This window comes from Epinephelus lanceolatus, chromosome 9 (genome assembly GCF_041903045.1).
Source record: "Epinephelus lanceolatus isolate andai-2023 chromosome 9, ASM4190304v1, whole genome shotgun sequence".
NCBI lineage: Eukaryota > Metazoa > Chordata > Actinopteri > Perciformes > Serranidae > Epinephelus > Epinephelus lanceolatus.
This window is the reverse complement of record NC_135742.1, coordinates 43557464-43582003: the sequence shown is the minus strand read 5'-3', so window position 1 is coordinate 43582003 and position 24540 is coordinate 43557464. Positions and strand designations below refer to the sequence as shown.

General features: G+C 43.4%; 1 pseudogene across 1 annotated transcript in view; it reads right to left on the bottom strand.

Annotated features, from left to right (window-relative positions):
- The window catches only part of LOC144464370 (uncharacterized), a 529688-nt pseudogene extending 505356 nt beyond the window's left edge, over positions 1-24332 (bottom strand). Inside the window, exons 1-3 of the transcript XR_013492097.1 lie at positions 24193-24332; positions 19489-19807; positions 17521-17532 (exon numbers count right to left, since the gene is read on the bottom strand). The product of XR_013492097.1 is annotated as an uncharacterized LOC144464370 (transcript). The remainder of the gene's footprint in view (positions 1-17520; positions 17533-19488; positions 19808-24192) is intronic.
- Positions 24333-24540: the final 208 nt, after the last annotated feature.

Sequence of the window (24540 nt, the reverse complement as noted above, 5' to 3'; positions counted from 1 at the left end):
CGTGATCATGGTATGAGCTGGTGCTAAGCATAATATGGAGGCTGAATCTAAGGATGCTTGTGAATTTTTAAAATTTCAAATAAACACAAAAAAGGGCACTGGCAATTATCTCCCTTTGGATAATAACAGGCTGGACATTGTGCAAAAATGGTAATGGACAAATACAGCAGACCCATATGACCATGTGCACAGGATCTCTTCTGCTGAGGAGTGCTGTGCAGTATAAATGTGCACGCATGACTATGTAAGTGTGCGCGCTTGGGCAAGACGGCTGCCAGCTGCAGACCACTGTTCAAGACCAACCAACAACAAAATTGTTTGTTTTTAGCAAGATATCAGTGAAATTTCCAGCCGTGATTGTGCCAACTAAAGCAGCAAAACATGAGCTTTTCCTAATCAGAACCAAGTGTTCTTTGTGCCTAAACCACATGTTAAACACAGCATTGTTGAAACATAAAGTTTCAACATACCTGCTTTATGATGGGGTAAAAAATGTTATGTTTGTGGTTTGCAGAAACCTACAGTTCTAACGTATTTTGGGGCGACTGGGTTGAGAAGCTACAGGAAAACAGCTCAGACATTGAATCAATGGGCTCTAGTTTCCCGGCGCAGCACAGGGTGGTGAACCCCGCGCAGAGCTAGTTTCGAGCAGCGCAACCCGAGGCGCGCTCAGTTTGGTACTTTGGCAGACCGTGGTGCGCTGAGATGGGTGTGGCGGCGCAGCAGGGGGAGGTGTTGACAGATCCAGCTTGGCGCAGTGATAGTTTCGTGCCAAAAGGCTTCGCCGAAGGTGCGCTAAAAGCTTGCCAACTGAAACCACGTCTACTGTCAGCACAGGGGGAGCGCAGCTGGTGTAAGCCGAAGTTTCCAGGTTTCCAGAATATCAGGCACATTAACGATGCAATAAATACCCAAAAAAACACTATTCAATGCAACTATCTGCAATCAGCACATAAATGTATCTCTATATCGACTGTCCCGTCACATCTGATGTCAGATCAAAGGGGATTAGCACCGTTGGCACGTTTGGCACGCGTAATGGAAACCCAACCTGATTTGATTAACATAGCTGCAAACTAATGAGTTCACATCCCTCTCAGCCAACCACAAACAGCCACAGCATCAGATAGGGAGTATATATTCAGCATCTGTCATCTTAGAAAAGTAAAAAGAAAAGAAACAGAGTGAGACTGCGAGAGAGAAAGAGAGAGCGCGCACACGAAAGAAACGCAACATTGATTTACAATTGTGGTGACCTCCTCCCAGGCTACCTTTGCATCATCAGCCCGTGGAGGTCTGCTCACAGTTCCGTATATCTGGACACTGCGAGCTTGGACCTCCTGGACCAAAACATCAGTTTCCTCCTGGGAGAAGTTTGGCTGTCTGACGCTGCTGCTCTCTTCTGCCATGGCAAATTGAGTAAACTCTCAGTACGCCTTCGCGCGGCGCATTTAAGGGCGAGGAGAGGGGCTCACTGGATTGGTGTGATATGAATGGGCTGTGTAAAACCAACTCCATGTCTTCTCTCCTCCCTCTTTCCGACTTGCGCCGGTAGGAGGGACGGAGGTGGGATAGAGGAGTAGCTGCGCCATGGCGCACGGTGTGCCAAACTTACAAAATCCGCCTGGCCACACCCAGTCGGCGAAGCGCAGGCGTGCTGCACCTCCGCCGTGCCCGGTCTGCGAAACTAGAGCCCAATGGTTCCTCAGACACAATTTGTTTCTGAAGTGCATCTGGCAAAATTTGTAATATGTCCTTTTGAATGGTTGCAAACATTCAGTTGTCTGCTGTACGTCTGCTGTATGTCTTTTCATATCCCCTGGGCAACTCATAATGTTACATCAGCTTGTCGTCCACTCCATCATTAGTGGCTATAGAACTCCACCCCCACAGTGGAAGTCCCTCACGTCAGAGATATTTTTTGAATGATATAAGTAGCTCCAAAACTGTCCTGGCAAATTTCTTTCTCAGCCTGGTTAGCCTGTCCGCACTAGTGATTATCTCCCTCTACTGCAAATCTCTCCCCAAGTTTAATGTTACCTGCCCCATGAGCCTTTGCACTTTGACCTGATGTAATGATGTTGCGCCGTCAGATCGCGGGAATAAATTAAATTTGAAAATTTTAAACATCTCTTTTCATATATTTTCTGACAGGCACCTTATCACATGCTGTTCAAAATGTAAAACTAATTTTCAGATAGCTCATGAGTTAGGGGTAAAATGGCCGGCTGTTTACAGACTGTATTGTTCCACCCCTTGTCATGACTGCATGCACAGATGTGTCCACACATTGTCAGCCTGCACAGTCAGTGCTATCATAAATATTGGGCTGCACATGGATCGGGGGTATGGGGCAGATTACATTATTTTTGTCATGAAGCAAAAACAAGACTGTTGTTCAGTTTGGTTCAGTTCAGCTTTGTTGTCCCACTTGAGAAAATAAGGACCTCTGCCATCGTAAGCCAACAATAGTGTTGCTGAGTGTTGTTTTTGGCCCTTCACTCGACAGCAGTGACATGGCTGGTTGATCTTGTATCTAAAGCCAGGGCCCCTCTCTAAAGCTGCCTTACTGTAAGTCAGCTTGTCGATAGCTGTGACACTGGCGGTGAGCTGACCCAGCTGGCCAGACAGCAAGCGGGTGATTGATTCCTTATACATGTCAGCATGGTTGAAAGGTCTCTGGAGCCATGTGGCATTTCAGAAAGTGCCGAGCCCACAGGTCAGGGGTCTCCTGGCTGCTTCTGGGGGCCCCTGGGGTAGTGGTGGGGTGGGAGCACAGAGGGGGTTCCGTCAAGGCAGAGCTGAATGCTTGTACTTGGAGTCTTGTTAAAAGAGCCCAGGACCATGTTAATAATGGGACTAGTCAGGCTCAGACACCTGGGTACAGGGCTGTCACTGCCATTCCCCCTGCCTCAACCTGAATGACTGATATGACATGTTATGGGTAGCCTCTCAGCATGTCGATACAAGGGAGCAACTTGTACCCTATCGTTCACACCATGGGCAGAGTGGAAAACTGCCAGCAGCCGAATGCTGGTGAATTGAAACTGTTGTTGGGGAGAAGCTTATTTCCTCTACCAGCCAGTTCTCCAGGTACTTTGGTGTCTATCTTGCATTAAAGTCATATTGCCCTTGCATTCATTGATAGTGTTCAATATTCCACATTTACAACAGTTCTCTGCAGTATTTTTTTTTTACTGCTGTTGTGTTGAAGCCAGCAGCTGGTTGGTATTCAGCGTGGCTACTCTGCCCACTGTGTCTGGAACGTGCAGCGGCCGGGGCATCCTCCAGGTCAGAGCAGGGGTAAGGGGGTTTGCCAGAAGCGTTGCCCCCAGCAGACTGAGCCCTCACTGGGCACGGCTCTCTGATCTGCTCCCCCTCCTCCCCCTCATGCCTGAGACAATACCAGACTATCGATATCTCTCAAACGCACAGTCAAGCCTGCTTTCCCACTTTTGCTTTTATATCAGATTTTTTAATGTTTTTTCGCTTAAATTTCCAGATACTTCAAGTTTTTTTTTGCCTGTTTTGCTGCTCTGTTTCGAGGCAGACAAGAAAGTGTGTGCAGGGTAGGGGGCGGTGTGTGTGTGTGTGTGTGTGTGTATGGGGGGGGGGGGGGGGGGGACCAGGCGCCAGCGGTTGTGTCCTTCAGGGTGATGGAGGACAGTGTCTGAGCTTTGATCATGGTCAAACCACGTCCATCTGGGTGCCCTGATGCCAGGGGCACTTTGCCAGCCTACTTAGTATCTCGGATGTCAAATCCTTCACTGGGGACATGTCAGCCAGACTTGAAACATGGACTCGATTGGGGTAGAGTACCCTTCAAATCTTTTGGCTTATGCATATCTGACCCCTCTACCAAGAATTAAATTATCCCAAGCTATCCATAAAAGACATTCTGTAATGATGCCATAACAATTACGGTGTGAATCAGGCCTGGCAGCTCATCTCTCCTCCAGCCCAAATGAAGGCCTTTATTAGGAGAGTCTGAGTCCTCCTTTGCATACAGCTCCATGGTGCCATGGAGTAAAAGGGCAGTGTGCAGGAGCCACACTGCCCTTTACTACCACAAAATGAGAGGCCTAATGAAGGCCACAAGCAACACAGCTATATATAGCCATAATGACCACAGTCACTACTGTTGGATGTGGAGTGGAGGGAACCGGTATTCCAGTATTATTTGTGTTTTCTCGGCTCAGCTGTAGCCTTATTGGAGGGATAATTGTTCCTTAGAGAAGGCACAATTTTTCATCAGTGTGTACCATACACTGCTGTTCAGCATCCATGATATGATCAGATTCAGCTGCAGTTTAACAGTTTCAGCTCAGATTTGAAAGGGTTTGATAGTTTAACTTGCTCAATGTTCTGGAATTGAAACACAAGAATACATTTTTCCTTTTTTTTTTAATTCTTTTCTGTCTTTCTTTGTTTATTCCTTGTAATTGCAAGTACTGAATCAGAAATGCCCACAAAAATAACATCTCCTGCCACATCAAAAATACTTAACATGGGCTAAAGTCAACTTTCTAGCCAATCCTAGAGAAGCATTGATTTTTCATTGGGATGCTGCCAAATGGGTATATTTTACCCCATTTCCCAGATAAGTGTACATATTTCTGGAATATTTTATGTTATATATTTTAATTGAATGACTTGAATTAAATCCTTCTCCTCACTTACAATACTCTAAATGGTAAGGCTCTGTCATATCTTAGAGAGCTCATAGTACCCTATCATCCTGTCAGAATCTGAGAATGCAGGGGTACTTGCGGTTCCTAAAGTCTCCACAAGTAGACTAAGAGCCAGAGCCTCCAGCTATCAGGCTCCTCTTCTGTGGAACCATCTTTCTGTTTCAGTCCGAGAGGCAGACACTGTCTCCACATTTAAGACTTTCCTCTTTGATAAAGCTTATAGTTAGAGCTGGCTCAGGTTTACACTGGACCAGCCCCTAGTTAGGCTGATGGCACACTGAGTCCCGTCTTTCCTTCTCTCTCTCTTTCTCTTTATCTGCTAATATTCATGTCCTACTCTGTGTATCACTAACTTAGCTCCTCCCCTAGAGCCTTTATACAACCTTGTATTGCAGGTTACCTCAGATTGTGGTTGTCACTGGATTGTGGGTCATAGTTGCGCTGCTGCTCATATATTAATGCATACGTATATCATATATACACTCATAAACTATTATTATTTATATTTCTGTGATTCTTGTTACTGCAGTTATTGCCAATGCTGTTGCTGTGCATATCTCTCACTGTCTCTGTCTCTCCAACCTGGTCTCACTCCAAAGTCGTTGAATACCTACGCTTTGTCAGTGACTTTCAGCGTCAGACACCAACGAAAAAAGCCATCTTTTCATGTTGACACAATATGTGGCCAGTGGCTGTTATTGTGTAACATGCGTGACGCGTTAAGGGGAAACGCAGCGGGACAACAATGTAAGTTAAGGGGGTGAAAGTCCAAGTAGGGAGGGTGGGAGGGGTGGTTGATGAATCTAACAACCACCAAAAATCACCCAGAAGGCAGGTGTTCACTTCCTGTATGATTGTAAAGCCTAACCATGTTCTTTTGTCCTAAACACAACCGCGTGCTCTTGTTGTTGAAGGAAAAAATACATTAATTTGTGATGTTGTACTAGCGTAGTGCATTTATTTTGAAAGAGAGTGTATGTAAACTGTACAGTACATTTTTTGTGAAAACTGAAGTGTATTTTGAGAACAGACAATTGATGTAACAAGCAGAAGTTGACACGGCGTCCCAGAACATCAGCAACCAACACACCCAGCAGTGGTGTAAGGTAGTTACCACACACCCCAGAACACACTATTGCGACGAGCCCTAGTGTATGCTAGTCACTGCTCACTGGACTTAGAGATGTGCTCAGCTTGTCAGTCTTGACAGATTTCGCAGTTTAAGTACCGTATCATATCATCTTGAAATACAGACTTGACATAAGGCAACATCAACATGTACACAACATCTATTGCACATCTGTTCGTCCTGGAAGAGGGATCCCTCCTCAGTTGCTCCTTCTGAGGATTTTTTCATATTCCTCCCTGTTGAAGGTTTTTTTGTGGAGTTTTGCCTCACCTGCTGCAAGGGTCCAAGGACAGGGGGATGTTGTATGTTGTAAAGCCCCGTGAGGCAATTTGTGATTTGTGATATTGAATTTTATAAATAAAACTAAATTGAAGTAAATTGAATTTAATTTTGAATGATGCATGTCCGTCAAGATTTCAGGCAGCATCCAGTAGAGTGTGATATTTTTTTCACTGTGGAATTTTATTTTTTTTTTTTTTTAGGAAATTAATTGGACGGGGGCGGCATGGTGGTGTGGTGGTTAGCACTGTCGCCTCACAGCAAGAGGGTTTCCAGTTCGATCCCGGGTGTGGGAGCCCTTCTGTGCGGAGTTTGCATGTTCTCCCCATGTCAGCGTGGGTTCTCTCTGGGCACTCCGGCTTCCTCCCACAGTCCAAAGACATGCAGGTTGGGGACTAGGTTAATTGATAACTCTAAATTGACCGTAGGTGTGAATGTGAGCGTGAATGGTTGTTTGTCTCTATGTGTCAGCCCTGCGATAGTCTGGCGACCTGTCCAGGGTGTACCCGGCGCGATGTCAGCTGGGATAGGCTCCAGCCCCCCCGCGACCCCCAAGAGGATGAAGCGGTTAGAAGATGAAGATGAATTAATTGGACGGTGTGTGCTTGGGGTATGTAGGGGTGGACACACACAAACACATCACGCACCAGAGCACAGAGAGACAAAGTTTCTTGGAAACATTTACTTTTGACAGATGTGTCCACTTTGGTTCAGACCTCTTGTTATGTACCCATGTAGCAGTATGTAGCTCCGCCTTATGCATCACTTTTCTGATATGTTTCAGTTCATTATACACTCCAGCTATGTGTTGAATAAGAATATGTTGTAACATTGTATGAGGGCATGCCATTGTGGGTTACATGCTGACTGTACATACACACTCATACTGTTATGCTGAGCAGCCATACCAGCTAGTTTTCTCCTGCTGTCACACACAGCACACAGCAGGCATGTACTGTACATGCGCATTATCATGCGGGGCGATGTCTCCGGCCCGCTGCATTATGCATGGAACTCAGGGGAGCCAGGCCAGTGGAGTGTGAGAGAGAGGCCCAGGAGCGAGCCACGCTGTCGGACACATGTCAGCGCAGTCACACCACCTCTCCATGGACCCCAAACATACGCAATCGTACAATGTACATACTCACACACATCGCTCAGTAACCTGACAAATCTGTACATGCATGCACTCACCCGCAGCCTGTCAGACAAAAGTCAATGTGATTCGTTCCGTGTCTCCATTCCACTGTTTAGTGAATTGGTTACGCTAATGCAATACAACATAGGCTCCCATCAACCTGACAGACTTATGATCAGTTTTTCACAGAGAAGCTGCACCACAGTTGCTTAATGCCATTTGTGTTAATTATGTGGAACATTCACATGCTGTCGAGCCTCATTACACTACAGGTACTAATTGGCCTCTAAAGGTGGAAGGGAGCAGGTTAAATTCCTCGCAATGATGAATAATTCTTTTGATGTTAAGCAGCATTCTGGCTGTTGTGCAAAAGTCAATAAAAGGTGCTTGCATGTGTGTATCACGGATGTGTGTGAGTGTATGTACAGATGCCCACAGGAGGAAAAGCGCTATAAATATTTGTGCATGTGTGTCTGACTGTCACACACTGTTATTATGCTGTTGGATGCTGTTCAGGTGTTTTAGCAGACAGACAGCATGCTGGCCCTGTGAGAGCCATATGGAAATTTTTTACACTATTTGTTAACACTGCCTTGAAGCACATGCCTGCTCCCCAGCCAGCTAATGCACACAGGTAAAGCCAGCCTTCCTTCTGCCACATCATCCACCTCCTGCTATAGGTTTGCCCCGCAGGCCTGCCCGCTGTGCCTCCAACCCTGTGGACAATGGACGGATCCAACTGTCAGCAGCCTCAGGTGAGAGTGGGTAAGTGAATATAAAACAGAGGAAACTACTGTACAATCAACAGGCAGCAGCAAAAGGACATCAGTTATTGCAGTGCTTCTCCATGTTTAATGAACAAAGGCTACTTGATCACAGCTTTCCAAAATACATAGAGTATGCATGAATTACTGGCTCATGGGATACCTAAGGATTTTGGTACTTTTCATGAGAACAGCCTGACTAAAATGTAGCAAAATAATAATAACAATAATAATAATATGTAGTCGACAACAGTCCTCGTGTTGGCCATGATAAATTACTGTCATTTTTCTTTTTCAACAAACGTCTTATTTCAGAATCTAAGGCAGATCTAAGCCAAGACACTGATTGATTTAATTTAATTTAATTTAATTTAATTTTATTTTATTTTATTTTGCTATATTGAGAGAAGTCTGTCAAATGGTGCCATTTCTAGTCTCATCTATGTCATAACATAAAAAAAAAAAAACCCTGGCAGACTTGCTAATGAAATTTTAGACATTGTTATCTGGATCTGTCGCCCAAGTTTTGCATTTTCAGCCAGTGGGTGCTTTGTGCTGTTTTCTACTCTCCCTCTCTCTCTTTCTCTCAATTTCTCATTTTCACTCCACTTGTATGTGTGTGTGTGTGTGTGTGTGTGTGTGAGCAGGCTGGTGGAATAGGTCCCAGGGGGCTGGATTACCCCTCTGCATGCCCCAGGCCAAGTGGCTCTTGGGGGGATTACTGTTAGACCTGCACCCTGGCTGGATTAGAGCGCCGGACCTCATTTCCATCTCCTTATTTACCTCGGCCCACTAGAGGAAATGCTCAGCTGCACAAAAACATGCTAATTGATGCTGAGAAAGCCAAGGAGAGGTGCAACACTCACACTGTAAGCTTGTTTTTTGGGAGGGTTAAAGGTTTAAAGATGAGTTGTTGAAAAATACGTTTTCAGTTAGTCACCAAATACTGTAGGGCTTTTATGGTGCATGTCGCAGGGCTACAAGTTGTGTGTGTATGGGTACAAACTGCATTTTTGCATGCTTGTTGTTGCTGTTGGTTTGGCTTGTGTGTATATGTGTGTGTGATTTGTGTTTGAATACCTTACACACCTTATTCCTAGCCCCCATGATCCCTTGCGCAAATTATGTGTGCGACTTCCGGCGTTGAACCAAAACCGGCAATTTCCAGTGGTAACAGTTTGTTTACAGTACTCTTTTCTTCTTTCCAAGAGCAATTGGGAAATAAAATGTGGAACACACCCACCTTAGATGCAGGGGCGGACTGGCCATCTGGAGGTTCTGGAGAATCACAGAACGGCCGGTACTCCAGGACGGCTGGTGGCTGCCACGCAGTCATCACCGTTGTTTTTTTTTTCTTTTTCCTTTTTCTCCCTGATAATCTAGTGTTCCACGTCCAGTCCGCTAGGTGGCAGCTTTTAAATTGGATGCCAGCCAGTCAACAGATATCTATGGCCGCCAATCAAATTGAAGAAGAAGGAAGCGCAAATCGAGCAGCCGTGTGCAGCAGGTGCAGATGGGAGAGACATTACAGCCTTTTTACATTGTGCTGTATTATAACTCATACCATGTGTGTTGTGTGTTTCAGGCAGTCACCTGCATTGTTTTGTTCAGCAGAGAGACATCTGGAGTGTGTCGTTTATTTCTCAGTGAGTATTCTACACTATGCTCTTAACACAACACCTAGTCAACATCGGTGCTATTGCTATAATTTGGAAGGTATAGTATTATGTGTTAAGATTTAAGTATTTTGACACCCATGTATGGGGCTGATGAGTTTCCGCGTACTGGTTGTTGTGGGCTGGGCCGAGTCAAAGTCCAGGGCTGTTTTTTAGTCCCAGTTCGCCCCTGCTTAGACGGGATTATGTTATCATACCTCTGCCATCTCTGACAGACATCTCAAAGCATCGTTTTTTTTTTTTCTTTTCAACAGAGAACGTTAGTAATTAGCTTGCCTTGCGCCGTTAAAATATTGTTAACTTTAACATGGCCCAAGCTAGCTTAAGGTAAACATCTGCTCTTTCTAAAGATGATTTATGTTTTCTGATGACTTATTAGGAGATACATTCGGCAAACATTTAACATAATTCAGTCTTAACTGTAGCTCCATGGAAAGTGAATGAATGAGATGTTTCTCAGCTAATTAAGAATTAGAATAAGAATAAGAATAACTTTATTCATCCCCAAGGGGAAATTCAATTATCTGTCAGCTCATCTATTATATGTCAAAGAATTATAAAGCCTGATGGCTGTTGGTATATAGGATCTTCTGTATCTCTCTGTCCTGCATCGAAGAGAGAGGAGCCGTCCACCACAGTTTTTTTGGTCCATCAAGGTGTTGTGGAGTGGATGATCTGGACTGTTCATGATGGCCTCGAACATCTTCAGTGTGCATCTCTCCACCACCTCCTCCAGTGTGTCCAACCTGACTCCAATCACAGAGCCAGCTCTTTTGACTAGTTTGTCCAGCCGCCTTGCATCTTTGTGTCTGATGCTTCCTCCCCAGCAGACTGCAGCATAAAACAACACACTTGCCACCACAGACTGATAAAACATCTGCAGCATCTTACTACAGATGTCGAGACATCTGAGCTTCCTCAAGAAAAAGAGGCGTGTAGAGAGCGTCTGTGTTTAGGGACCAGTCCAACTTATTATCCAGGTGTACACCTACATACTTATAGCTTGGCACCACCTTGATGTCCACCCCACAGGTATTCACTGGCTGAAGAGGGGGCTTGGACATTGTGGAAATCTATGATCATTTCCATGGCCTTTGAGGTGTTCAGGAGGAGACAGTTCTTGTGACTCCAGTCACTGAAGGCTTTTATCAGGTCCCTATTTTCAGACTCCTGCCCATTCCTGATACACACCACAATAGCAGTGTCGTCCGAGTATTTCTGGATGTGGCAGGACTCAGAGTTGTATTTGAAGTCCACTGTGTACAGTGTGAACAGGAATGGAGCCAGGACAGTCCCTTGTGGAGCCCCCGTGCTGCTCATTAATGTCCCAGAAACACAATTACAAAACATAATTCTTCGCTCGTCTGCGTTAATGACACAATTTACATGTTTTTTTAACTTCTGATTAATTAAAAACTGTTCTGAGCAAAACATGATGCTGAATTTAGCAGCAGACTTCAGTAATGGTAATAAAAAGTAGTAGTAAAAGAAATGACTTTTGGCATTCATTTTCTTTATATGATATAAAGGAAGTACGGTAAATCAGTAACACATTCTCAGCCCTAATGACTAAATACATATTTCAAGGTATGCTGCTGAGTTTATTTTATAACAAGTCATTTTCCTATGTAGGTAAAGCATGAATTGAGACGGGGGAAGACAGGGATATCATGTACTGACGTTGAGTGACGGGCCTTTTAGTCTATGTCATTCTCTTATGCAAATTCTGATTTGATACTTTTTCTAACTTTTTCTTGTGAAACACTTGTGGTTTTATTTCTCATATCGTTGGAGCATTTGGCAACAGGAACAATCCCTTTTTGTTCTGGTTACATGTTCAACATACAATTGCTGAAGACAAAAATTTAGCTTAGACTGGTTGTTAGTTGTTACAGACACGGACAGTGCAACAGGTACCAGAGATCTGCAAAAACATTTTGGAAAATCCTAAGTTAACATTAGTTAAATACTTGTTAAAAAAATAAATCAGTATTTGCTAAAGTGAAGGCAAATTACTTTGGAATAGAAGCAGCGTTGGCAGTTAGCCACCAAGAATAGCCACTAGGACTAACCACAGACAGTATATGGGACTAACTAGCTTAATGCTAATTCCGCTGTCTCACTAGAAGTTGCGCATATAATAATTTCTACAGTAGCGCCCTCAGAAATAAGGTGGATAGGTGCCTCTATCTGTGTATGTACATTTACTTGCATTTCTGTCTGTGATATGTCTGTGTATGTATGTATAAGTGTGTGTGTGTGTGTGTGTGTGTGTGTGTGCGTGTGTGTGTGTGCGTGCGCGCATGTGCATTTGCATTTGCATTTGCATTTGATTGTATTCTTACTGGTTTGCATGTTGTTGTGTTTGAGTGTGTGAATGATACTGCTTTTCACGCTTTTTTATAAGTGTGTGTGTGTGTGTGTGTGTGTGTGTGTGTGTGTGCGTGGCCGTCATGGCGGAGGTCCTCATTACTTGGTGGGGTCACATACAGACATGGCCACAGCACGATGAGGACAGTTGGCGGACCTATTCCTATTCCCGCAGCTCTTTAACGAGCTAGTGATGGGGAGAACAGCCCAGTTGCCCCGGCAACCGGAGTGAACCCCGACCCCAGAGGTTGGCAACCTGTATATATTAGGATCACAGGCCTATGCAAATGGGCCGCTGGTCCTTTCTCCCCTTCTTTTCTTCTGCCAGAATGTCCTTCTTGTTCCATCCTGGACTTGACATGTGTGCTAACAGTGCCCTTGCTCTGAAGGGCGGGGGAGGCGGAGGATGGGTTGCTGGGACTTCCATTAGTATTTGCTGGGGTGACAGGAGCTCACATTCTGGCTCGGACTCCGCCGATGTATGACCCTCCACCCCCCAGAACAGCCTGAGTTCCAGAAAAGTGAATCATTAGGAGAAAAAGTGCTGTGAGCTTCAGTATCCTCTCAATATGTTTTTCTGCCCGTACTTCCTGGCTACATTTTGCCCTTATGTTGCTTTAAAAGCAACATTTTAAATTGAAGAAGAATTTGATTTTTAAATTAATTTTGAATAGAAGTGCAGAAGCAAATTTTGCTTCTGCACTTCTATTGCTGACTGATGACTGATTTAAACATGTGTTACCTCTTTTCTCATCAAGTCCCAAACTTTCTTCAACTAGGCGTCCAGGGGGAAAGTAGAGGACTTCAGCATCCTATCACAGACATGCAGTTAGCATCCACATTTTAATAAACCACAAGCATGATCTTTCTCTAATATTTACCATACTGTAGTTGCCATATGCAGACATTATAGAGACTAGTCTCTTTAACGTCTGCTCAACCATTTGGTAGAGCATCATTTGAGTCACAATATTTGGTAACACTTTACCTGAATGTATCTACATAAGGGAGACATGACACTGTGATAACTATGACATGACACTATCATGAACTTGTCATAAACATTATGTACATGTGATAAACGTTTATGACTGCTGTCATTAAGTGTCATTCAGTTTTTGTAATGACAAGTTGACATTGTTTGGGTTGTCTTGATTATGACAACTTGACATTAATTAAAGTGACATTACCAGAAGATGTCTTTGTCATGGCAAGTTGACATAAAATTTGTTTGGGATGTCCTTATTATGACAACTTGACATTAACCAGGATGACATTACATTACACATTTTTTAATAAAAGATGTGTTGAACTTAACCTTATTGAGCTATTTCTATCACTTGGTTTAGGTATGTTAAGCTAAAACAATCCACTAGATGTCACTATGTCTTTAAATTGTATGTATTTCCAGTTTACCTCCTACAGGAAGTTAGTAACAAAAAAAGTCACCTCAGACATTAGGGCTCTGCATGGATTTAAAGAGGTTTTTATTACATATGTTATGGTGTCAGGGGTCTTACTGAGCAGATTTCTGGAACTTCATGCAAAAAATAAAAATCTAATAAGGGTTAAAATTAAAAAACAAAACAAAACATGCTCAACCAAACAATATCCAATACACAAACACACACACACACACCTATATATACATATATATATATATATATGTGTGTGTGTGTGTGTGTGTGTGTTTGGACTGGTGGCTGGAGAGGTGCCAGTTCACCTCCTGGGCACTGCCGAGGTGCCCTTGAGCAAGGCACCGAACCCACCAACCGCCAACCCCGTGAGGCAAATTACAATTTGCCTCACGGGGCTTTACAGCATACGGCATCCCTCTGTCCTTTGTCCTAAGGAAAAACTCCCCCAAAAAAAACCCTTTAATGGGGGGAAAAAAAACGGTAGAAACCTCAGGAAGAGCAACTGAGGAGGGATCCCTTTTCCAGGACGGACAGACGTGCAATAGATGTCATACAGAACAGATCAGCATAATAAATTAACAGTAATCCGTATGACACAATGAGACAGAAAAAGACAGAGAGAGACAGAGACAGAGACAGAGAGAGATGCAGGACAGACGGTAATGACAGTAGCTTACAACAACATTAATGAAAGCAATAATATTATAATTATAGTTCTGGCTACTGTGATACAATATGTTGAAAGTATATATTAATATCTGACAGTATACATATCTGACAATAATCATATGTGTATAATAACAGTAGAAGTATGACTAATGATAACAGCAGCAGCAGGAGGCATCTGGCAGGACCACGGCAGCAGCACAACCACACACGTCACGCTATCCAGGCACCGCTGCAATACAAGTTAACCTGAGAGACAGTGGAGCACAAAGGCTCCGGAGAAGAAGCTGAGTTAGTGACATCCAGAATGGCAGAGTTAGCAAGATGCAGTAATAGAATACGAGAGAGAGAGAGAGAGAGAGAGAGAGAGAGAGAGAGAGAGAGAGAGAGACAAGGAGAGAAGGTGCCCGGTGTATTATAGCGGGTCCTCCGGCAGACTAGGCCTAAGTCAGCCTAACTAGGGGCTGGTACAGAGCAAGCCTGAGCCAGCCCTAACTATAAGCTTTATCAAAGAGGAAAGTCTTAAGTCTAGTCTTGAATGTGGAGACAGTGTCTGCTTCCCAGACTGTAACAGGAAGATGATTCCACAGGAGAGGAGCCTGATAGCTGAAGGCTCTGGCTCCTGATCTACTTTTGGAGACTTTAGGGACCACGAGTAACCCTACGTTCTCAGAGTGCAGAGTTCTGGTGGGATAATATGGCACTATGAGCTCTCTAAGATATGACGGAGCTTGACCATTTAGAGCTTTATAAGTTAACAGTAGGATTTTAAATTCAATTCTGGATTTTACAGGGAGCCAGTGCAGAGAAGCTAAAACAGGAGAAATATGATCTCGTTTATTAGTTCCTGTTAGTACACGTGCTGCTGCATTCTGAATTAGCTGGAGAGATTTTAAGGACTTACTAGAGTTACCTGATAATAGAGAGTTACAGTAATCCAGCCTTGAGGTAACAAAAGCATGGACCAATTTTTCTGCATCTTTTCGGGTCAGGATAGGCCTAATTTTCGCAATATTACACAGATGAAAAAATGCAGTCCGTGAGGTTTGTTTTAAATGAGAATTAAAAGACAAATCTTGATCAAATGTTACTCCGAGGTTTCTTACGGTAGTGTTAGAGGTCAGAGCAATGCCATCTAGAGAAACTATGTCATCAGATAAAGAGTCTCTGAGTTGTTTGGGGCCAAGAACAATAACTTCAGTTTTGTCTGAATTTAACATCAGGAAATTGGTGCTCATCCAGGTTTTTATATCTTTAAGGCAATTATAAAGTTTAGTTAATTGATTACTTTCTTCTGGCTTCATAGATAAATATAACTGTGTATCATCCGCATAACAATGGAAATTTACAGAGTGATTTCTAATGATGTTACCTAAAGGAAGCATATATAGAGCAAATAGGATTGGTCCGAGCACAGAACCTTGCGGAACTCCAAAACAAACTTTGGTACGTAAGGATGATTCATTATGAACGTGAACAAACTGAAAACGATCAGATAAATAAGATTTAAACCAGCTTAGTGCAGAACCTTTTAGGCCAATTAAGTGTTCCAGTCTCTGTAGCAGAATTTGATGGTCAATTGTGTCAAACGCCGCACTAAGATCTAATAAAACAAGTACAGTGACGAGTCCTTTGTCTGAAGCAATCAGAAGGTCATTTGTAATTTTAACTAGTGCTGTCTCAGTGCTATGATGCACTCTAAATCCTGACTGAAATTCCTCAAATAAATTATTATCATGGAGAAAATCACACAGCTGGTCTGCAACTACTTTCTCAAGGATCTTTGAAAGAAAGGGAAGATTAGATATTGGTCTATAGTTGGCTAACACCTCTGGATCCAGGGTGGGCTTTTTTAGGAGAGGTTTAATTACAGCTACCTTAAAAGACTGTGGTACATAGCCTGTTAATAAGGATATATTGATCATATCTAATATATGAGTGTTAACTGAAGGTAAGACCTCCTTAAGTAGCCTAGTTGGGATGGGGTCTAAGAGACACGTTGATGATTTAGATGAAGAAATCACTGCGGCCAATTCTTGAAGAGAAATTGGGGAGAAGCAATCTAAATATATATTAGGTCTTACAGCTGTGTTTGAGGTTAGATAGGTACTATCTGAGGACAGGAGGTCATGAATTTTGCCTCTAATAGTTAGAATTTTGTCATTAAAAATGCTCATAAAATGATTACTGCTCAGGGGTAAAGGAATACAATAGAGCTCAATAGAGCTCTGACTCTCAGTCAGCCTGGCTACAGTGCTGAAAAGAAACCTGGGGTTGTTCTTGTTTTCTTCTATTAGTGCTGAGTAATAGTTTGCTCTGACATTGCGGAGGCCCCTCTTATACATCTTATACATCTTATACATCTCTCCACTTTGTGCATGTATAGGTCCTGTTTGTGCATGTGTGTGTCTTTCAGACCTGTGTGTTAATGACAAAAGCGTGAAAAAATTGATTTTCCCCTCAGGGGGTTTAATAAAGTACATAAAATACAATAAATAAAAAATAAAATGAAAGGCTTGGGTAAACAGGAGCCCACTCTCACAGCTAGACACTTTCCACTCACCTCCGACCTTCTAAGCCTCTGTATTCATTCTCTGCGCTCAGACTATATATCCCCTATGGTAGAATTAACCGTAGAATCCATGTTTCTGCTGGCTTTCTTTGGCTTCCTAAAGTGCTCAGAATTCGCACCTACTTCATCCTCCTACAATCCTTCTCATCATCCCAGCCTATCTGACATCACCATCCACACTTTAGACTCCCTCATATTCACGCTCCAAAACAGACCAACTGGGAGTTTCTTTTCCTATTCACATTTTCCGCTTCAACTCCTATCTCAGCCCATACAAGCCACTGACCAAATACATCAGCTCTAGGTATGCAGCGAATGCATCACCTCAACACCCTCTCTTTCTCACTGAAGCAGGAAAAAATGGCCACTAATTCTGGTTACAGAAACATTTTCACAAAGTCCTTGGCATTTCAGGCATATCCTCAGAACACTACTCAAGCCATTCTTTCCGCATTGGCGCTGCATCCATAGCTGCCAGACTGGGCATCTCAGATCAAACAATCCAGGTCCTAGGCTGCTGGTCATCTCAGGCATATATCCTACATCCGCAACAAACTCAACTCAGTTTACTTTAACTCTGACTATTTTGGGGGCCTGTAATCAGCTCGGGTAGAAAAATGCCTGAGATGGAACCCCCAGTATCCCTCAGCCCGATTTCAAGTTCATCCTCCCAGACCAACCAAACAGAAGACATCCCTCTTCCACCTCCACCCCCACTTACGTCCATTCACCATTCCTCAACAACTAACACCTCCTAAATCACAATAAACATTTAAATGACATATTGTTGTGGCGTTGTCTTTGCTAGTGAAAGGACAGTTATTTGGCCCTTATGTCCACAGGATGCCCCATTCTCACCCAAGTGAGAGACGAGTCATCAAACTTGATTGGGCAGTACTTTTACAGTGTCATGTGACTCTGTGATGTCACCAGGCAAACTGTAGGTAGGTAACTGTAGGTATAGATTTGCTCTCTCACACAGTCTTCCTCTTCCTCCTGGGCCCTTGACCAGCCCAGACGCCCTCTTCCTCTTGCTCACAGCAGGAGCAAAACCTGGAACCAGACAAGTTAGTGTGCCAAACACAAGGTTTGCAACAAACTTTCCAACAAAAAAGGAGGGCCAAGTTGAGTTAGCACTCCAACGTCTACCTCTGCAAGGACCCCCAGCGACCAGCGTCCTTCTGCACCTTCAGAACAAGGACACAGCAAAGACTGCATCTGGAACCAAAGTTCTTTCCAGCCGTCTTCCACCAGCTAACAAATGCAACACGCCACAAAGCAACTCCTCCCTCCATCCATTCAAGGATTGGCAACATAACAACTGGGCATAGCATTATCACAGCTGTACAGGCTAAGCAAGACTGTTTAAGGTCTAAGGTTTAAGGTTAAGGTTATTGATTAGTTGGCTTCGCCAAAGCTAAGTGATGTTACTGATGTTGTGTGCAACTAAACATCCTCTGCACTAATTCAGACCCTTTGCAACACAAATCCCATTCACATAGACTCACTTACTAATTGGCTTTCAACAGAGCTACACGCCAAAGAGGCAACTCAAAGTTCCCGCTTCTTTCCTTTGTCTTTGTCCTGACCACAGACCTCCCCCAGTCTGAAGCCAGCTTTGAATTGGCCATCCTGTAGTTCTCTGTTGACAGCCATTTTGTTTGTAGGCCAAATGGCCCTTTGTTTACTACAACTGCCTTTGTCTTTCTCTCTCGCGCGCGCGCGCACACACACTCACACACACACATATATATACACACACACACATATACACACCATGTCTGTATATTCAAATAAACATGGGATTTCGTCATCCTCTATGACAAACTTCCTATCACTTAACTTCCCTCTACGTATCAAGATGCTTCTAGACTTCCTAGGCTTGATCTTCATGCTGGCCCACTTGAGGTTCTTATTTACCTTCTCTAGTAGCCTCTTTGTACATAGCATTGTTGTGGTCACCAGTGTCATGTCATCCATGTAAGCCCTAACTGGTGGAAGATGCAACCCGTCTGCCATCTTTCCCCACCTACCACCCACTTAGAAGCCCTGATGATTACTTCCATCACCATAGTAAATGCTGATGGAGAAATTGTACACCCTGCCATGATGCCTATTTCTAGCCTCTGCCAACCTGTTGTGAAATCTGCCTTACTTAGACACAACCTAATGTCCTGAAAGTATGCTTGCACTAAATTGACAACTACCTGTGGCACTCTGAAATAGTCAAACGCACTCCAAATGAGGCTATGCGGTACTGAACCAAACGCATTTGCAAGATCTAAAAATACTACATGCAGGTCCCTTTTGTTAATCTTCGCTGCCTGAATCTGGTGCTATATCATGTTAGTATGCTCTAAACACCCTGAAAAACCTGGTATTCCTGCTTTCTGCACCATGGTATCTATTAAGCTATTCCTTTCTAAGTAGCTAGCTAATCTCTGCGCAGCTACAGTAAAGAAAATCTTCCCCTCCACATTCAAGAGACAAATCATCCGGAACTGGCTAAGGTCCACAGAATCCTTCTCCTTAGGAATGAGGACACCCCCTGCCCTACTCCATGCTCTTGGTATAATTTGTTTCTCCCAAACTATTCTTAGCTGTTTCCACAAAAATTTAAGCATATCAGGCACACTTTTATAAAACCGGTAGGGGACTCCATTAGGCCCTGGGTCCGAAGAAGCCTTTGCACGCCTGACCATCTCCTGAACTTCCTTCCTCCTAGGTGGCCTGACATCCATTTCATGCTCTATCCCTCCTAATGGAGGGATATCAGGTGGGAAACCTACAGTCCTATTCTTCTATAAATCTGAATATGTATTTCTCAAATATTCAACCTCTAGCCTTTCTGCTTTGAGCTGCCCTCCCTTTTCCTGGCTGAACAATCCTTTCACAAACTTAAAAGGGTCCCTGAAAGACCTGTCCTTACATGTTCCTTCTTCCTCCTCTTTTTCCTGAGATGCTCTGCCCTTCTAAGAACTGCTAGCCTGCTTCTCAACTATTGCAACACCTTAATTCCCTCCCTTTCTTCTTCTGTAGCCTTTTTCCACTGCTTTCTTAACTGTCTACTTTTCTTGACTAACTTCTCTATTTCTCTTTGCCGCCTAGACTTAGGCCCCGTTTATACGACAACAATTTCAACTGAAAACAGTAAACTTTAGTTGCGTTTTGGCCCATTGTTTACACGACAGCGGTGTGTGCAACTTTTTGCACACACCGCTGTCGTGCAACTTTTTTGGAAAACAACAGTGTCTCCGTTGTCATGTAAACTTGCAATATGCAGTTCCTCTGAAAACGGAGACTTTTCGCACATGCGCATTACGGTTCCAGTCACTAGGCAAGCTGACAGTCACAACAACAATGCCGAGCTCTGTTTGTGCTGCTCACCCTGTTGATTTGAAGTGAAGTGTAGATCTGTTAAGGTCTGAACATACTCAGGCGGAATGTACGCGGAGGAATGTCCGCAGTCATTCGGGCTTTCATAGTTGAGCGCACTTCCACGTTGTAGTTTCCTGTAAAAATGTCCGTGAAAAATCCCCGCAATATGAAAAATACATGCTGAGCAGTCACTGGTGCGCGGAGCGGAGTGCAAGCAGTCGTAAAATCTGAGCTTTGCGTGCACAGGGCTTGCTGACATCCGCTTTGAGTCCGCGCGGACCTCCGCGGAGTCCGTTCTGCGTACGTTCTACCCGAGTGTGTTTGGACCTTTACTGTAGCAACTCCACCTCGTCATCCATCCAGACAAAGTTATCTGTGCATGCTTTCGCCATTGTGTCTTCTTTGTTTTGGTTTGTAATCACCGTGTTGTAGAGGAAGGCGCTTCAGCGCAGGCGCATGGCGTCATGCCGTGGTGTTGCTTTGCAAATTTACACTGTCACCCATTGGCCTGGCATGCATACTACAGCGTTTCCAGTAGATTTTGCGGCTCCATGTGAATGGAGATCATTTCAAAACGTCATCATATAAACGCAGAAGTTATTTGAAATGCAAAAGACAGACTTTTCCATTTTTAGAGAAACCGTTGTCATCTAAACATGGCCTTACCTGACTGTACTCTGTCACTCCTCTTTCTCTCATGCACCCCAAACCTCTCTACACCATATGAGTACATTATATCTCCCATCTTTTCTAACCTTGCTATTGCATTTCCTCTAAGCCTACTTAAGATTACTGACAAATCTCTATTAACTATCTCCCATTCTTTACTGTCATTTGCCCTAGGCCATCTAACTCTAACCTTTTGCTCCATGGTTCTCTCTCTGACTGGCATACTGGCCTCAGTGTCAGCTGCATCCTCTCTTACTACCCCCTCCTCCTCCTCCTCCTCCTCCTCCTCAGTGGCAGTGTTACTGATATCCTGCTAACTGTGGTTTTCTACCTGCCGCTGGACTTCATCCGACTGACTGGACTGACTTCTTAGGAAGTACTGATCAATGCGGCTACTCTGCCCTTTCTTTGCCACACACTTCTTCTTTCCCTGATGAGTTCTGAGGCCTTTCACTGATGTTACTTTCTGCCGGCCACAAGGACAAACCCGAAGCATCTTGTTCTCAACTGTGCTACTTTTATCCTCTACAGATGTGCTTGCCTTGCCCTTAGTGCTGCTAATTCAAGCCCTGGTGGATAGGCCCGTGCCCCTATCCTTCACTGAGTCACAGATCCAATGCATAGTCGTGTCCGTTCCAATGTCTGTTACCGTGTAATCCACCTGTGAGTCATCTTCCACCCCTGCTCTCGCTGACTCTTGGGGTATTTTCCCTATGTTGGCTGTAGCTAATTTTGGTTGTACTAAGGCTGCTAGGCCTCACCACTGCTACCATGGGTTGCTAGCCCATGCCAGCACCTTTGGGGTCTTTTCCCTCCTGTCAGATGTCTTTCCAAGCGGTCACGTGGTCTTTCCCTTGTTGTCAGCTGCCCTATTCACAGCAGTCACTAGCTGGGCTAGTTCTGAATTCAAATAAACACAAGAAGTTTGTGTAGAGAAGGGATCAGCACTCTGTGAATAACCTACTAAGCCCTATGATAAGCTATTATGGCAAGGCTTAACTATACAGACCAGTGAGCAGTGATAACTAACATATCTTTGGGGTCATCGGGTGGGAACCTCCTTTCACCAGTGTTTCGTCTAGTTGGTCCCACGACACCTCCAGGAGGCTACACAGTGATCTCTGGCGTCCCAGAGACACTCCCCTATTGCACTAATATAGTTAGTTAGAATTTGTATGTTTTGATGTTTTGCTTCCTTTATGAATAAATATGTTTGGAATCATACCTGCTGTCTGTTTAATATTGCACAAGAGTGAATGAATAGTCAACCTCTGCCAAGTCAAAACCTCCAAAATCCTTCAGCCTTTACTATTAAATTTGGTCATGGTTATTTATTTAATTATTAATCAAAATTCCAAATTGATAGTTTAGCAAACTTTATGAGACTGATATCTTTAACTGGCTATTGTTTCTCCCTTTTCGTGAATGTTCCCCCATGAGGTGATTTAAAGTAAATTAAGTTATTATTTAACATAATTAAAAATGATTTTTAATTATTATTAATTATTTCCGATAGCCATTTTGATACTTTAATTGGAGATCTATTAAGAGGTCAGACCCAAGTTGAGGCTTAAGTCCCAACAAATGGTTCCACCGTGTAATATATAGTACTGTTGTCATTCACAACAAATGGTCCCCCTCGATTAGGCATAGATTTCCAACAAATGGTATCCCTGTTTCACGCAACACTCCTAAGTCACTGAAAACTGCTGCTTGGTCAAAGCCATCCTTTCACATTGGCAAGATACATGGATGGTTGCCCAGCAGCATCAGTGGAAAATGCAGTGGGACAACAACAAAAGTTAAGGCCGCAGAAGTCCAAGTAGGGCAGGCATAAGGGGTGGTGAATGGGTCCAATAACCACTGACTTTCACCTAGGTGGCTGCTGTTTGCTCCCTGTAAGATTGTAAAGCCAAACCCTGTTCTTTTTTCCCAAACCCAACCATGTGCTATGGCTGCCCAAACCCAAGCTTGTGCGTGTGTTGGCAAAACATAACCATGTGCATTTGTTGTTGAAGGAAAAGAATGTCATTTTGTGGTGTTGTACCGAGACTTTATGCAAACTGTACATTTCCTGTGAAAATTGACGTGTGTTTTGAAAACAGACAATACATGTATCAGTCTAAAGTTGACATGCTGTCTCAGAACGTCAACAACTAACACACCCAGGGGGGTATTCCATCAACGTAGCTGAGAATATCCAGACTAAGGTGTAATCTTGAAGTTTGACTAAACGCCAACTCCCAATCTAGCTCCAACCCGTTCCATCAAGTGATATCAGCTGGCTCCAACTGACGCTAATTCAAGCCTCACCTGTTAAGCCTCAACTCATGCACGCGCCCAGGGAAAATAAAAAGCCCAAACTAGTCGAGTGCCGAAAATGTTGCAAAATGTCAAAAAGCAAAGGAAAGGAGCGAACAGAGGCTTTTTCTACGGCGGAGCAAACACTCCTTATGGAAGTGTATGAGGACTATAAGGACATAATTAAGAAAAAGGCAATACTGCAGCAATTAATAAAGCAAGGGAGGTGGCATGGCAGAATATTGCCGACAGGCTAAATGTGTAAGTGACAAAGAAAATTAAGCATTTCAGCATAATATCATTTTCTATAAATCCTGCATCAAAGGGACAAAATATATGTAGATAAGAACACCTATTAAATCTAACAATTCAAGTCTGCCTAATGAAATTCACCAAATGTGTAAATAAATATTAGTGATAGACTGTTTATCACATTTATCTACTGATTCCTATGTACATTTCAGATGATGCATTTAATCAAACTATTTTATGTCAATCATCGCATTTATCACATAATTGATTGTAGATTATGACATTTCTGAAATGATCAGTTTATAGGAAATAATCACAACATTTATCTATTGATTGTAGAAAATTCCATTTAGCAAATCCAACAGTTCAGTGGAGATGAGGAAAACTATTCAGTGAATGCAGGTGATAGTGAATCAGTGATCTATTTCTCATCATTTGGGAGTCAATTGTAAGCTCTATCCCTTATTATATCAAAATAAGGAAAATCCCCTTAAATGTATGGCATGTGCTATAGGATGAGGAACAGACAAACCACAATGGTGTATGTCCCATTTTAATGTGGTTGCTTTGTGTCATGGTTAATTCATAAATATAAAAGATAACCATATGTTAATGTGAACAAATCAAGCCCTATGCATGATGTATGGTGATGCTAGAAATAATCAAAATGAATATAAAATACACCCTTTTTACCTCTCTGCAAACAGTTGCCTTACTTAGCCTCTCAGCATCACCAACACTATACAGGAATGTACCGCTAGCAAAGAACCTCAGTGCAATACAGACTGACTGCACAGTGGTCAGAGACTGGCTGCGGCATGTGACCTTTATAATGTGTGGTTCCAGCAAACTGCATAGATACACTATGCTTTGCCTGCTGAACCGTTACCTCTCCCACAGATAGGAGTCTGTCTGTATCAATGGGCTGGTCCTGTCCTGGAAGACCCTTGGGGCTGGTGGTGGTTGGAAGGCCCTCTGGACAATGTGGGCCTCCTCATCAACAGGATCCTCGATGAAGGGGCATGCCATTATTTCCTAATTTACTCTCTCTTGCTCTGTCTCTGTGTCTCTCTGGGTGTGTCCCTCTCCCTCTCTGGCCGTTGTCAGTTGACCTTAATTGACTGTGAATTTGCTGGCCAATTGGAAACACAGTGGGGTGGGGATGGGAGAGCAATCACATATTCATGTACAATATTTTTTTAATGCCTCAGTTTCATTTTAATATAGTTATGATTTA